Raw genomic sequence first — 13,424 nt, 5'->3', positions numbered from 1 at the left:
TGGGCCGCAGGGGAAGCTGTGCTGACTGCTCCGTTACAAGACACCTGGCCTACACTTTGCCCTCTTAGTTGTTTTTGTTTTTCTTTTTTTCCCAGTTGTGCAAATTCATGCTCATTACACAAAATTAAAACAATATATATTTTAAGATGAGCAAATGATAATGCCAAACTTTTTGCCATTACAAATAATGCTGGAATAAACTTCCTTATGCATCCTCCATCCTGACTACATACAAAGAAGTCTGGATGGGCCAGGCGAGGTGGCTCACACCTGTAATCCCAGCACTCTGGGAGGCCGAGGTAGGGGGATCGCCTGAGGTCAGGAGTTCAAGACCAGCCTGGCCAACTTGGTGAAACCCCATCTCTACTAAAAATACAAAATTAGCCAGGCGTGGTGGTGCACACCTGTAATCCCAGCTACTCCAGAGGCTGAGGCAGGAGAATCGCTTGAACCTGGGAGGTGGAGGTTGCAGTGAGCCGAGTCATACCACTGCACTCCAGCCTGGGTGACAGAGCGGGACTTCATCTCAAAAAAAAAAAAAAAAGTTACTAGGAAGGCAGACTGTATGGTCTGGTGTCATCTTTTAGCTATTCCATGAAGTACAATGGAGTTTCCAGGCTTTCTATGTGGCAAAGGGTGCTGTTTTGTCATATTTTTTTTTCCTTTTGAGACAGAGGCTTATTCTGTAGCTCAGACTGGAATGCAGTGATGTGATCGCAACCCACTGCAGGCTTTAACTCTTAGGCTCCCACCTCCTGAGTAGCTGAGACCACAGGTACATGCCACTGTACCTGGCTAATTTTTGTATTTTTTGTAGTGACAGAGTCTCACTAATGTTGCCAAGACTCGTCTGGAACTCCTGAGCTCAAATAATCCTCCCACCTTGGTTACCCAAAATGTTGGGATTACAGGCATGAGCCACTGTGCCCAGCTAAGCCTTGATTTTTTTTTTTTTTTTTCGAGATGGAGTCTTGCTCTGTCACCTAGGCTGGAGTGCAGTGGTGTGATCTCAGCTCACTGCAACTTCTGCCTCCCGGGTTCAAGCAATTCTCCTGTCTCATTCTCCTGAGTAGCTGGGATTAAAGGTGTGCACCACCACACCTGGCTAATTTTTGTATTTTTAGCGAAACGGGTTCATCATGTTGGTTAGGCTGGTCTCAAACTCCTGACCTCATGATCTACTCGCCTCGGCCTCCCAAAGTGCTGGGATTACAGGCGTGAGCCAAAGGCCTGGCTAACCTTGATATTTAAATAGTGGTCTGGGGACCCGCAGCACTGATATCCCCTGGGAGCTTGTTAGACTTGCAGAATTTCAGGTCCCACCTCAGACCTATTGATTGAGCATTTGCATATTAACAAGATTCACAGGTGATCTGTATGCACATTTTAGTTTGAGAAGGACTGGCTTCAAATGGAAGATTAAAAAATGGCAGATAGAGAATTAAATACCTTCCGTTCAACTGGGGACTGATGAGAGACTGCGTGACCTAAAACATTCTTCTGGGTTGAATTTGGCATCGTTGCCTGGATTATCAACATTCTGGTGTGTATCCTCTTAGGGACAGAACGCCAAAGACCAGATCACTTCCTTAATCTGCTTCTCTAACCAGGTGTGGGAAGCTAGAGTACCTTAAAATCTTGAGCTGTTAAGGCTGGGAAGAGCCTGAGATGTCATCAGTTCAGCTCAGTCCTTAGCTGCTGCTCTGTCCACTTCTGCCCACCCCTATGTCACAGGCAAGGCTCTAGGAAGGGCAGTGGTTTGCTCAAAGCACACATCAGCCCAGGGCGGGCCACAGTCCTGGGTCCCAGTCAGTACTTATCTTTTCTCTAAGTTTTGGTCCATTATTTTTTCTCTTATGGATTCAGCCTATCTTTTTAGAAAAATGAATTTTAAAAACATACATGGGTTCATATTATAAAAGTATCATGTGCTAGTGTTACAGCTTTTTTAGAATTTGTCTAGCAGGCTTTCTGGTTTTTGCCGGAAAGCCCCCTCAAAATTAAAAATAATAATAAAAAAGAAAAAGAAAGAAGTATCATGTGCTTCTTGTAAAGGAATCAAACAGGATCGGGTACAGTGGCTCACACCTATAATCCCAGCATTTTGGGAGGCTGAGGCAGGAGAATCACTTGAGCCCAGGAGTGCAAGACCAGCCTGGGCAACACAGGGAGACCCTATCTCTACAAATATAAATAAATAAGCCAGGCAAGATGGTGTGCACTTATGGTCCAGGCTACTCAGGAGGCTGAGGCTGGAGGATGGCTTGAACTCTGAAGGTCGAGGTGGCAGTGAGCCATGATTGCAGCACTGCACTCTAGCCTGGGTGACAGAATGAGACCCTGTCTCAAAAAACAAAGCAAAACAAACTTTAAAAGGTGAATTTTGGAGAGAGATCCAAGATGGCTGATCACTAGCAGCTCGGGATTGTAACTCCCAGAGAAAGCTCACAGAATGAGAGGATGCCACACTTTCAGACGAATTTTTGTTACCCACAGACCGGAAGATTCCCAGTGGAGGAGCCCCACAGGTTGCCAGGGCGACTCTTGTGGCCGGTGTGGCGGTTTTACCTGTGCCCCAGTGCGACAGTTCTTGGTGCAGAGTAAATGGGACTGGGTCCCCTTTTGGTCGACATTTGGAGCTCCAGGAAGGCAGAGTTGCCCATTTACCTGATTGAAGAAGGGACTCAAGAGGGAAGCCAGACGGGAGATTCCCGGGCAGAAAAGCACCACGAATCTTAATGCTGCTGTTTTGGCCGGCCCAGTGGGTTGCTCAGATTTCAGCACTAGGAATCAACAAGTTGGATGTCCACTCAGAGACCTAATTTGAAAGTAGGCAATTACAAAGACGACAGGTGGATGAACTCACAACGATGGGAAGAAGCAAGCGTAAAAAGGCTGAGAATACCCAAGATCAGAATGCCCCTCCTTCTACAGGTGATCACAGTTCCTCATCAACAAAAGAACAAGGCCTGATGGAGAACTAGTGTGTTCCAATAACAGATTAAGGCTTCAGAAAGTGGATAATAAGGAACTTTAGTGAGCTAAAAGAACATGTTCTAGCCCAATGTAAAGAAACTAAGAACCTTGAAAAAAGGTTTGATGAAATGCTAACGAGAATAGACAACTTAGAGAGGAATATAAGTGAATTAATGGAACTGAAGAACACAATACGAGAACTTCGTGAAGTATGCACAGGTTTTAACAGTCAAATTGATCAAGCAGAAGAAAGGATATCAGAGGTCGAGGACCAACTTAATGAAATGAAACAAGAAGACAAGATTGGAGAAGAAAGAGTAAAAAGGAATGAGCAAAGTATCCAAGAAATATGGGACTATGTGAAAAGACCTAATTTACAATTGATAGTTATACCTGAATGTCATGAAGAGAATTAATCCAAGTTGGAAAATATTCTTCAGGATATGATTCAGGAAAACTTTCCTAATCTAGTAAGGCAGGACAATACTCAACTCCAACTAATCCAGAGAACACCACAAAGATATTCCTCAAGTAGAGCAACTCCAAGACACATAATCGCTAGAGTCACTAGGGTTGAAATGAAGGAGAAAATTCTAAGGGCAACTAGAGAGAAAGGTCACGTTACCCATAAAGGGAAGCCTATCAGACTCACAGCAGACCTCTCACCAGGAACCCTACAAACTAGAAGAGAGTGGGGGTGAATATTCAACATCCTCAAAGAAAAGAATTTTCAACCCAGAATCTCATATCCCGCCAAACTAAGCTTCATAAGCGAAGGAAAAATAAAATTTTTTGCAAACAAGCAAGCACTCAGAGATTTCATCACCACCAGGCCTGCTTTACAAGAGCTTCTGAAAGAAGCACTATACACAGAAAGGAACAACCAGTATCAGTCATCCCAAAAACTTACCAAAAGGTAAAGAATATCTCCATAATGAAGAATCTATATCAACTAATGGGCAAAATAGCCAGCTAGCATTAAATGACAATATTGAACTCACAAACATTAATATTAATTCTAAATTTAAATGGATTAAATGCCCCAATCAAAGACACAGACAAGTAAATTGAATAAAAAGTCAAAACCCATCAGTACGCTGTATCCAGATCTATTTCACAAGCAACGACATATAAAGATTCAAAACAAAGAGATGGAGGAAGATTCACCAATTAAATCGAGAGCAAAAAAAAAAAAAAAAAAAAAACAAGAGTTGTAACTTTCGTCTCTCGCAAAATAGACTTCAATAGTAACAAAGACTAAAAGAAACAAAGAAGGACATTATATAACGGTAAAAGGATCAATGCAACAACAGGAGTAATGACTATAAATATATATGCACCCCATACAGGAGCACCCAGATACATAAGACAAGTTCTTAATGACTTATAAAGAGACCTGGACTTCCGCACAATAATAGCGGGAGATTTTGACACCACATTGTTAATATTCGACGGATCAATGACATAGAAAATTAATAGGGACATCTATGATTTGAACTTAGACCTGGAATAAGTAAACTTAGTGAATATTTATAGAATTCTCCACCCCAGGTCCACAGAACATACATTTTTCTCAGTATCATATTACACCTATTTTGAAAGTGACTATATAATTGGAAGTAAATCACTCTTCAGCATTTGCATGGCATTTCACAGACTTAAATGAAATATTGGTTGGCTGTTTGTTTGTTATTTTCTTCCCTTATTCCTTCCTGTCTCCGTTGCTAAGCACAATTATCGGCATAAAAGAGGTTTTTAATACCTATTTTTAGATTGCATTCCAGCCCGGGCAATAGTTCTCTCTCCCTCTTTCTCTTTCTCTTTTTTTCTCTCATAAAAAAAAAAGAGAGGAAAAAAAGGTGAATTTTGTATATGTGGCATTAAAAGGGTGAATTTTGGCCGGGCGCGGTGGCGCATGCCTATAGTCCCAGCTACTCGGGAGTCTGAGGCTGGAGGATCACTTGAGTCCAGGAGTTCTGGGCTGTAGTGCACTATGCTGATCGGGTGTCCGCACTAAGTTCGGCACCAATATGGTGACCTCCCGGGAGCAGGGGACCACCGGGTTGCCTAAGGAGGGGTGAACTGGCCCAGGTCGGAAATGGAGCAGATCAAAACTCCCGTGCTGATCAGTAGTGGGATCTCACCTGTGAATAGCCACTGCACTCCAGCCTGGGCAACATAATGAGTCCCTGTCTCTAAAAAAAAAAAAGAAAGAAAAAAAGGATGAATTTTGTATATGTGAATTCTATCTCAATAAAGGTGTTATTTAAAAAAAAGCAGGCAGGCCAGGCGCGGTGGCTCACGCCTGTAATCCCAGCACTTTGGGAGGCCAAGGCGGGTGGATCACGAGGTCAAGAGATCAAGACCATCCTGGTCAACATGGTGAAACCCCGTCTCTACTAAAAATACGAAAAAAATTAGCTGGGCATGGTGCCACGTGCCTGTAGTCCCAGCTACTCAGGAGGCTGAGGCAGGAGAATTGCCTGAACCCAGGAGGTGGAGGTTGCGGTGAGCCAAGATCACGCCATTGCACTCCAGCCTGGGTAACAAGAGCAAAACTCCGACTCAAAAAAAAAAGCAGGCTGGGTGCAGTGGCTCTCACCTGTAATCCCAGCACTTTAGGAGGCCGAGGCAGGCAGATCACCTGAGATCAGGAGTTCGAGACCAACTTGGCCAACATGACGAAACCCCATCTCTACTTAAAGTACAAAAATTAGTGGGAATAGTGGTGGGTGCCTGTAGTCCCAGCTACTCAGGAGCCCAAGGCAGGAGAATTGCTTGATCCTGAAAGGTGGAGGTTGCAGTGAGCCGAGATCGCCCCACTGCACTCCAGCCTGGGCAACAGAATGAGACTCCATCTCAAAAAAACAAAAACAAACAAAAAAAGCTAGAAAGAAGAAAGCAAAATATCCTTTGAGTCATCAAAACCCAGACTCTCCCCAAGTAGCCATTCATTCATTCCACGCTTATTCTCTGAGGGCCTGTTCTGTGCAGGCTGTATGCCAAGGGTTCCCACCCTGGGAGTGGTGCCAGCCCAGTATCCATCCCCCGTGGCCAATGACTCCCCCTCCTCTGTAATTTCCATCGACTGACCTCTGTGACCTCACCTCCTTTCTTTCCTCCTGTGCCCCAGCTCCAGCAGTCCATGGACCCTGCCCTCTTCCCCTGTCCCTCAGCCTGCCTGCCCACAGTCCATGGTCAGGCTCCACCCCCACCCCCTCCTGTGGTCTGTGAATCATTGTCAGAATTGACAAAACCCCAGCACTGGTCAGTCCCTCAGCCCCACCTCCGCCGCACCTGCACCTGCACTTGGACAGCTAAAGGTCACACCACCTTGCCAGCTGCCTCCCTTTCAACTCATGACACAGAATCCGAGAGGGCCCTTTGTGGATGTCAGGGTAATTCACTGTCCCCATGACTCTTGCACCCCTCTTTTCTCCTCTCTATAAAATAGAGGTGATAATATTTCTGTCTCCCAGGGCTGTTGGCAGGGTTAGTAAGTAGTCCTTGCTCGGGGGCAGCCTCTGGGGTTATTTCCTCTAGTCCTCAGTCCAAGAGCTCCTGTTGTCTTGGTCTCCACGGAGTCCCACCCTGCAGTCATTTATTAGTTCTGCTGGTTGGGCAGTCATGGGCTCTTTGCCAGATCTGATCATCCTCCCAGAGACAGGAGGGGAAGGAATGTGGCACCAGGCAGTAAAACGCATGGCTGAGCTCAGCAGGAGAGGGAAGCAAATGCCCTGGGTGATGGTGAAGGCTGACTCAGCCAGTGGGGCCAACGGAAACTTACCAGGGCCTCAGAAGGGTGTGTGTGGGAGTTCAGAGGGGTGTGGAGGCAGCTAGCATCCCAGTCTGGACCCACAGCGCAGGGCAGGGAGAGGAGGATGGTCCTGCCCCCAGGAATCCAGGCCGCACCTCCCTCCAGGGAGCTGAGATCAAAGCCCAGAGGGAGGAGGAGGTGTGAACCCAGTGAGTCACTGAATCCCTCTAGGGCAAGTGCTCTCACCGATACAGGAATTCTGCCCTCCTTCCCACTGACCGGACCATCTGCGCTGGGTCAGCCTGTGCACAACACTGACCCCATTCACCTGCATGCCTTCATTCCCCCACCTCCACCCTCCTCCTCGAAGAGGTATTCAAGTGTTTGCAGGTGCCTGCCTGTGTTTACAAGTAGGTCTCGAAGATAACAGAGGCAGCAGGAGGGGTGGGGAAAGCCGTGTTCTGGCGGTCAGGACACACAGGGCTTGGCCACTAACCAGCTGTGTGAGCTTGGCCGGTCTCACACCCTCTCTGGGCCCTGGCCACCACTGAATTCTACCGGTTTAGGGTTCTTCCTTCTCACCATTGCTCGCAGGGGAAGAAGTCCCACCCCAGCAGTCTAGGTAGCCTTGCTGCTTTGGTTCCTGCCTGAGTCTGGACCTCATCCTGCCACTTCCCACACCCTCAGCCACATTCAGCTGTGCCCCGCTCAGAGCAAGCACCTGGAGACCTCTGGGCCCCGAGCCTCGCCTGGCTGACCTCCTGCACACCCTTTAAGCCCAGCTCTGACATCACTTTCTCCGCAGCCTGCCCTCCTGGACTCCTTGCTGTGCCTCCCTAGCACGGGCTGTTCTCTTGCCTCCTTTCTCCACACAACTGAGCTCTGTGCCAAGGGCAGTGACTGGCATTTGGGAGGCGTCAATGAGCATTTTATTAACGAGTGAATGAATGAACACATGAATGAATGAAGTGGGATCTCTAGGCACACTGGAGTGGAGCCATTGTTTGCTTCCTGCCCGTGGGACCTGATTTGAAGCCATCCCAGACTGGGCCATAGGGAGTTCTGCCCTGCCAAGGAGGGGGTGCTAGTTAGAGGGGTGCTGGAAGGCCAGGGCAGGGTGCTGGGGCAAGGGGTGCAGATTTGCAAGGGAGGTTCTGGCTGAGCTCCCTGCATGCCACAGCCCGTCTGAGCAGTCCTGGGAAGTCCCAAGCTGCCAGGCCCATGACTCACAGGCCCCAGAGAGCATTCTTAACCCTCACTGACCCCATCTGTCTTCTGATTGGGCCTTCAGGGTAACCCCTCATGGGTTTCTTCCTGCTTCACCCAGTCCCTCCCTATGGTCTGAAGCATGGAATCCTGCTAACTTTAAAGGACCAGTTCAGGATTCCTGGGTTGTGTTGTGTTTTCCTGAGGAATCCTTGCTGTGTTTATGGACGAGAAAAAAATTACCATCCACATTAGGTGAAGGTCACTCTGATTTTCTGAAACCCCTCATCATCCTCTTCCTACTTGGCACCTGTCTCCCACATGCTATAGAAATTGGGTCAGGTCCCCCTCCTCTTCTCTGCCCTCTCCTTAGTAAGCGGCCCCTCCCCCTTGTCCAGACACGACGCCCCTCTCAGCCCAACTTTCCTGTTAGAAGAAGAGTGTCTGATGGCCTCCTCTCCCTCCCTTGTTCTTACGTCATCAGTCGGAGGCAGGGCATCCCAGAGCTGGGGTGCAAAGCCTTTTCCCTTTAAATAAGAAACTTGATTTCGAAATAAATTCAGATATACTGAAACACTGCAAAGATCATATAGAGTTCTCTTACACGCTTCGTCAGTTTCCCTTCCATTAACATCTCACGCAACTATGGCACTGTCGAAACTAGGAAACCGACATTGGTACAACATGACTCACCAAACTCCAGACTTCCTTGGGATTTCACCAGCTTTTCCACTAATGCCCTTTCTTCCTTTCTGGAACCCGCCCAGGAAATCACATGGCATCTGGTCAATCGCCATTGCATTCTTTTATGTGTGATGATCAAAGTAATAATTCTCTCTGTTTTCCAGGTGAGGAAGAAAGTGATGGCCAAGGGATTGCCCTGTCACTTCTGGAGGCAAAGGCAGTGGAAGAAAGGGTTTAGGATGTGGCTAAATTTAGAGCTGGAATCTATGTGATGTGACCTTGAGCCTTCGTCTCCCTGTCTGAACGATGGGATCATAGATTGTTCCTTCCAGGCAGCTGTGGGGACTAGATGGGATAATACATATGGGCATATGCGTGCCCATGAAATGGTAGTGGCTGCTGTTGTTATTACTGTCAGTATCATCATCACCAAGGAGCCTTGATCCCAGGCAGACTGCCTGCCTGCTGAAACCTAGCTTCCTTCCTGCATAATCAATCATCGCACCTCTCCAGCCTCTCCCCAAACAAGACAAACGAGAACTCAGGAAATAAATGCCAGTTTTTGATACCATTCCTTACCCTCAAAACTTAAAGAGGTTGTGTCTCAAGGTCAAATAGCTGTTAGGAGCTTAACCACAGAGAGAATCTAGTTTCTTTCTTTCTTTTTTTTAGAGATGGGATCTCGCTCTGTTGCCCAGGCTGGAATAGAATCTCAGGGCTCAAGTGATCCTCCCACCTCACCTCCCAAAGTGCTGGGATTATAGACATGAGCGACTTCACCCAGCCCAAGAATCCAGGTTTTGCTAAGACCTTGTCCCACCCACTGGGCAGAACCCCTCCCTCTTCTCTTCCTCCTCCCCTCCCTCTTCTCTTCCTCCTCCCCTCCCCTTCCTTCCCGTTCAGAGGCTGCTCTGGGGAGCAGGGGCTGCCTGCCGGCTGCTCTTAACTCTGCTTCATGGGATGTCCTGCAAGGAAAACCCCACCACCTCCCCTGGCCTAAAGGAGCTGTCATAAACACCTGATGAAGGAAGTGTTGCAAGATCATTTTCAAAAACACAGATAGAAAATGAATCGGTATTAACCATTTTATTTAACTCATAAGGGAGCCAGGTGATGTTATAACCAGCTCAGAAGGGCAGCTAAGAACAGTCACATTCATAGGTCAGAATATTGAAATGAATGTGAAAATTGAAATTGGTTTTTCAACAAGAGAGTGAGGGAGAGCCTCTACTAGATAGGGCAATAAATGTTTTGTTTTTTTTTTTTGAAAGTGAGTCTCGCTCTATTGCCCAGGCTGGAGTGCAGCGGCACCATCTTGGCTCACTACAACCTCTGCCTCCCGGGTTCAAGCAATTCTCCTGCCTCAGCCTCCTGAGTAACTGGGATTACAGGCACCTGCCATCATGCCCGGCTAATTTTTGTACTTTTAGTAAAGATGGGGTTTCACCATGTTGGCCAGGCTGGTCTTGAACACCTGACCTCAAGTGATCTGCCCTCCTCGGCCTCCCAAAGTGCTGGGATTACAGGCTTGAGTCACCATGCCCGGCCAGCAATATATCATTTACCTACAATTTACAGAGCTGTAAAGTAGCTCAAAGACAACATAAGGCTAGGATCTGATAATCAGGAAGGGTGTGCTGTGTGTAGACAGTGCATTATTTTCTGCTGAATCACACACATTTTTTTCTGCAGAAGGAAGGTTATGAGCAGGGTACACTCCAGGGTCTCTAATCTGATGATCACTCTCTGAGAATTAGTATGAGTCATACAGGATACAAGGACCTTTCCAGATGGGTTAGGAAAATTATATCTCACTCGCAAGCAACAGCCTGCAGTCTAAGCTCCCCCCACTTAAGATGCAGGTCTTAACCTGGCACAGTGGCTCACGCATGTAATCCTAGCACTTTGGGAGGCCAAAGCAGGAAGATCACTTGAGCTCAGGAGTTCAAGACCAGCCTGGGCAACATAGAGAGATCTCATCTCTACCAAAACAAAAAAAAGGAAAACAAAACAGATGCAGGTCTTACTTAGCTGGGCACAGTGGCTCACTCCTGTAATCCCAGCACTTTAGGAGGCTGAGGCAGGAGGATTGCTTGGGGCCAAGAGTTCCCGACCAGCCTCAGCGACATGGCAAAAACCCATCTTTACAAAAAATTTTAAAAATTAGCCAAGTGTGGTGGTGCATGCTTGGGGTCTCAGCTACCTGGGAGGCTGAGGTAGGAGGATTGCTTGAGCCCAGGAGATCATCAAAGCTGCAGTGAGCCATGTCTACACCACTGTACTCCAGCCTGGGCAACAGAGTGAGACCCTGTCTCAAAAAGCAAAAAACAAACAAACAAACTAAGATGCAGGGCTCAAGACATTCGATATTTTTTTCAGTCGGACTTTGGCACCTTTGTCACATGAATGTTCTGGAACATTCTAGAATGTGGATTTCTGAAGTAGGTCTGCAATGAGGGCCTATAGAATTTTCACTGGACCCGTTTTGATCTGTCTCTGCTGTGAGGCACACCACTTCTCTGATGTGCAACTTCCTCCTCTTTGGAGATGTCAACATTGTTACTTCATAGATTATTTTGTTACATAAAAACGTGCATTAAACTGAGGAGAACATTTCCTGGAAAATGTCCTCAGTCCCTGACATTCTTCCTTATCAGCTCAGCCTCCTCCCCTCTCCCCAACCTCCTCCCCTCCTGCACTCCATTCAATTCCCCATTTCTTTTTTTTTTTGAGACGGAGTTTCACTGTTGTTACCCAGGCTGGAGTGCAATGGCGCGATCTCGGCTCACCGCAACCTCCGCCTCCTGGGTTCTGGCAAGTCTCCTGCCTCAGCCTCCTGAGTAGCTGGAATTACAGGCATGCACCACCGTGCCCAGCTAATTTTTTGTCTTTTTAGTAGAGACGGGGTTTCACCATGTTGACCAGAATGGTCTCGATCTCTTGACCTCGTGATCCACCCGCCTCGGCCTCCCAAAGTGCTGGGATTACAGGCGTGAGCCACCGCGCCCGGCGAATTCCCCATTTCTACCATCTGTCTCTCTACCAGAGTGGGGAGGGGATTGGGTTGCCGTGGAGGGGGTGGCCTGTGACTCAGGAAAGGGGCCCCTGGGGACAGGGAAACCATTGGAAAGGCTCAGGACTCCGCAGTGCGCCATGCTGCCCTTTGTCCCAGCCCTGATTCTGTGCTTACCGTGCCCAGGTTCCCAGGCATGGAATTGCAGGGGAGCAGCATGGGGACTTCCAGGTGGCCCCTCCTTGCAGGTGGGGGTTTGAGCCAGTGAAGAATTCAGTCCCCAATAGGTCTCCCTCTAAAAGGGCGTGTCCCCAGGACGGCCGCAGCTATGCCACAGCCACATCACGCAGTCTCTAGTTTTTTTGTTTTGCTTTTGAGACAGGGTCTCGCTCTGTGGCCCAGGCTGGAGTGCAGTGGCGTGGTGTGATCTCAGCTTACTACAACCTCTGCATCCTGGGCTCAAGTGATCCTCCCATCTCAGTTTCCCAAGTAGCTGGGACCACAGGTGCTCACAACCACACCCGGCTAATTTTTCTATTTTTAGTAGAGTTGGAGTTTCTCCGTGTTGCCCGGGCTGAACACTTTTTTTTTTTTTTGAGACAGTCTTGCTTGTCGCCCAGACTGGAGTGCAGTGGTGTGATCTTGGCTCACTGCAACCTCCGCCTCCCAGGTTCAAACAATCCTGTCTCAGCCTCCTGAGTAGCCGAGACTACAGACGCACGCCACCACACTGGACTAATTTTTATACTTTTAATAGAGATGGGGGTCTCACCCTATTGGCCAGGCTGATCTCAAACTCCTGACCTCAGGTAATCCATACGCCTTGGCCTCCCAAAGTGCTGGGATTACAGGCGTGAGCCACTGCGCCCAGCCCCTCCTGGACACTTTCTAGTTTTGCAATCTGTTCTCTCCTCTCAGCCTCACTGCAACCAGGCCTGGTGGGTGTGCTGGAATGATCCTTCCTGTCTGGCATTTGGAGAAGTTGAGGACCTGGGTGAGCCCTGAAAACATTTCTACCCTGTCTCCCTGTTCGTCGGCTCATGCTGCCCTCTAGTGGCTATATGCGCACCTGCCTTTAGGGATTCCAGGGCAGCTGGGACAAGCAGCTAGGTCTGAAGACAGCAGTGGCCAGCCTTCCCAGGACCCTGGACCGGGGACTGTTACATTATCATATATGCATATTTCAATTGTGTTAAAATACATATAAAACTTACCATCACAACCAATTGCACTCCAATCACCACTGCACTCAGCCTGGGCCACAGAGTAAGACCCTGTCTCAAAAACAAAACAAAACAAAAAAACTAGACAGTGAGTGTGTAGCTGTGGAATTGCTGCAGCTGTCCTGAAGACGTGCCCTTTTGGAGGGAGACCTATGTAGGAGACTGAACAGTTTCTAACTGTACAGTTCTATGGCATTAAGTACATTCAGAGTGTGGGGCAAGCATCACCACCATACAGCCCCAGAACTTTTTTTTACAATAGTCTTACTCTGTCACCCCAGGCTGGAGTGCAGTGGTGCGATATTGGCTCACGGCAACTTCTGCCTCCAGAGTTCAAGTGATTCTCCCACCTCCACCTCCCAAGTAGCTGGGACTACAGGTGCCTGCCACCCCACATGGCTAATTTTTGTATTTTTAGTAGAAATGGGGTTTCACCACATTGGCCAGGCTGGTCTCAAACTCCTGACCTCAAGTGATCCGCCTGCCTTGGCCTCCCAAAGTGCTAGGATTACAGGCGTGAGCCCCCGTGCCCGGCCTAACAAGGCTATATTTTAATGATAGGAGA

General features: G+C 48.0%; 1 non-coding gene across 1 annotated transcript; it reads left to right on the top strand.

Moving 5' to 3' along the window:
- Positions 1-1,932: 1,932 nt before the first annotated feature.
- LOC135269542 (U7 small nuclear RNA) lies at positions 1,933-1,994 on the top strand. Its single transcript, XR_010337803.1, has one exon. It is a non-coding gene; the product is annotated as a U7 small nuclear RNA (small nuclear RNA).
- Positions 1,995-13,424: the final 11,430 nt, after the last annotated feature.

This window comes from Aotus nancymaae, unplaced genomic scaffold (genome assembly GCF_030222135.1).
Source record: "Aotus nancymaae isolate 86718 unplaced genomic scaffold, 86718_ANA_hifiasm-v0.15.2.pri h1tg000053l, whole genome shotgun sequence".
NCBI classification, from domain to species: domain Eukaryota; kingdom Metazoa; phylum Chordata; class Mammalia; order Primates; family Aotidae; genus Aotus; species Aotus nancymaae.
The sequence above is the reverse complement of the archived record's forward strand: the minus strand, read 5'-3'. Positions and strand labels throughout refer to the sequence as shown.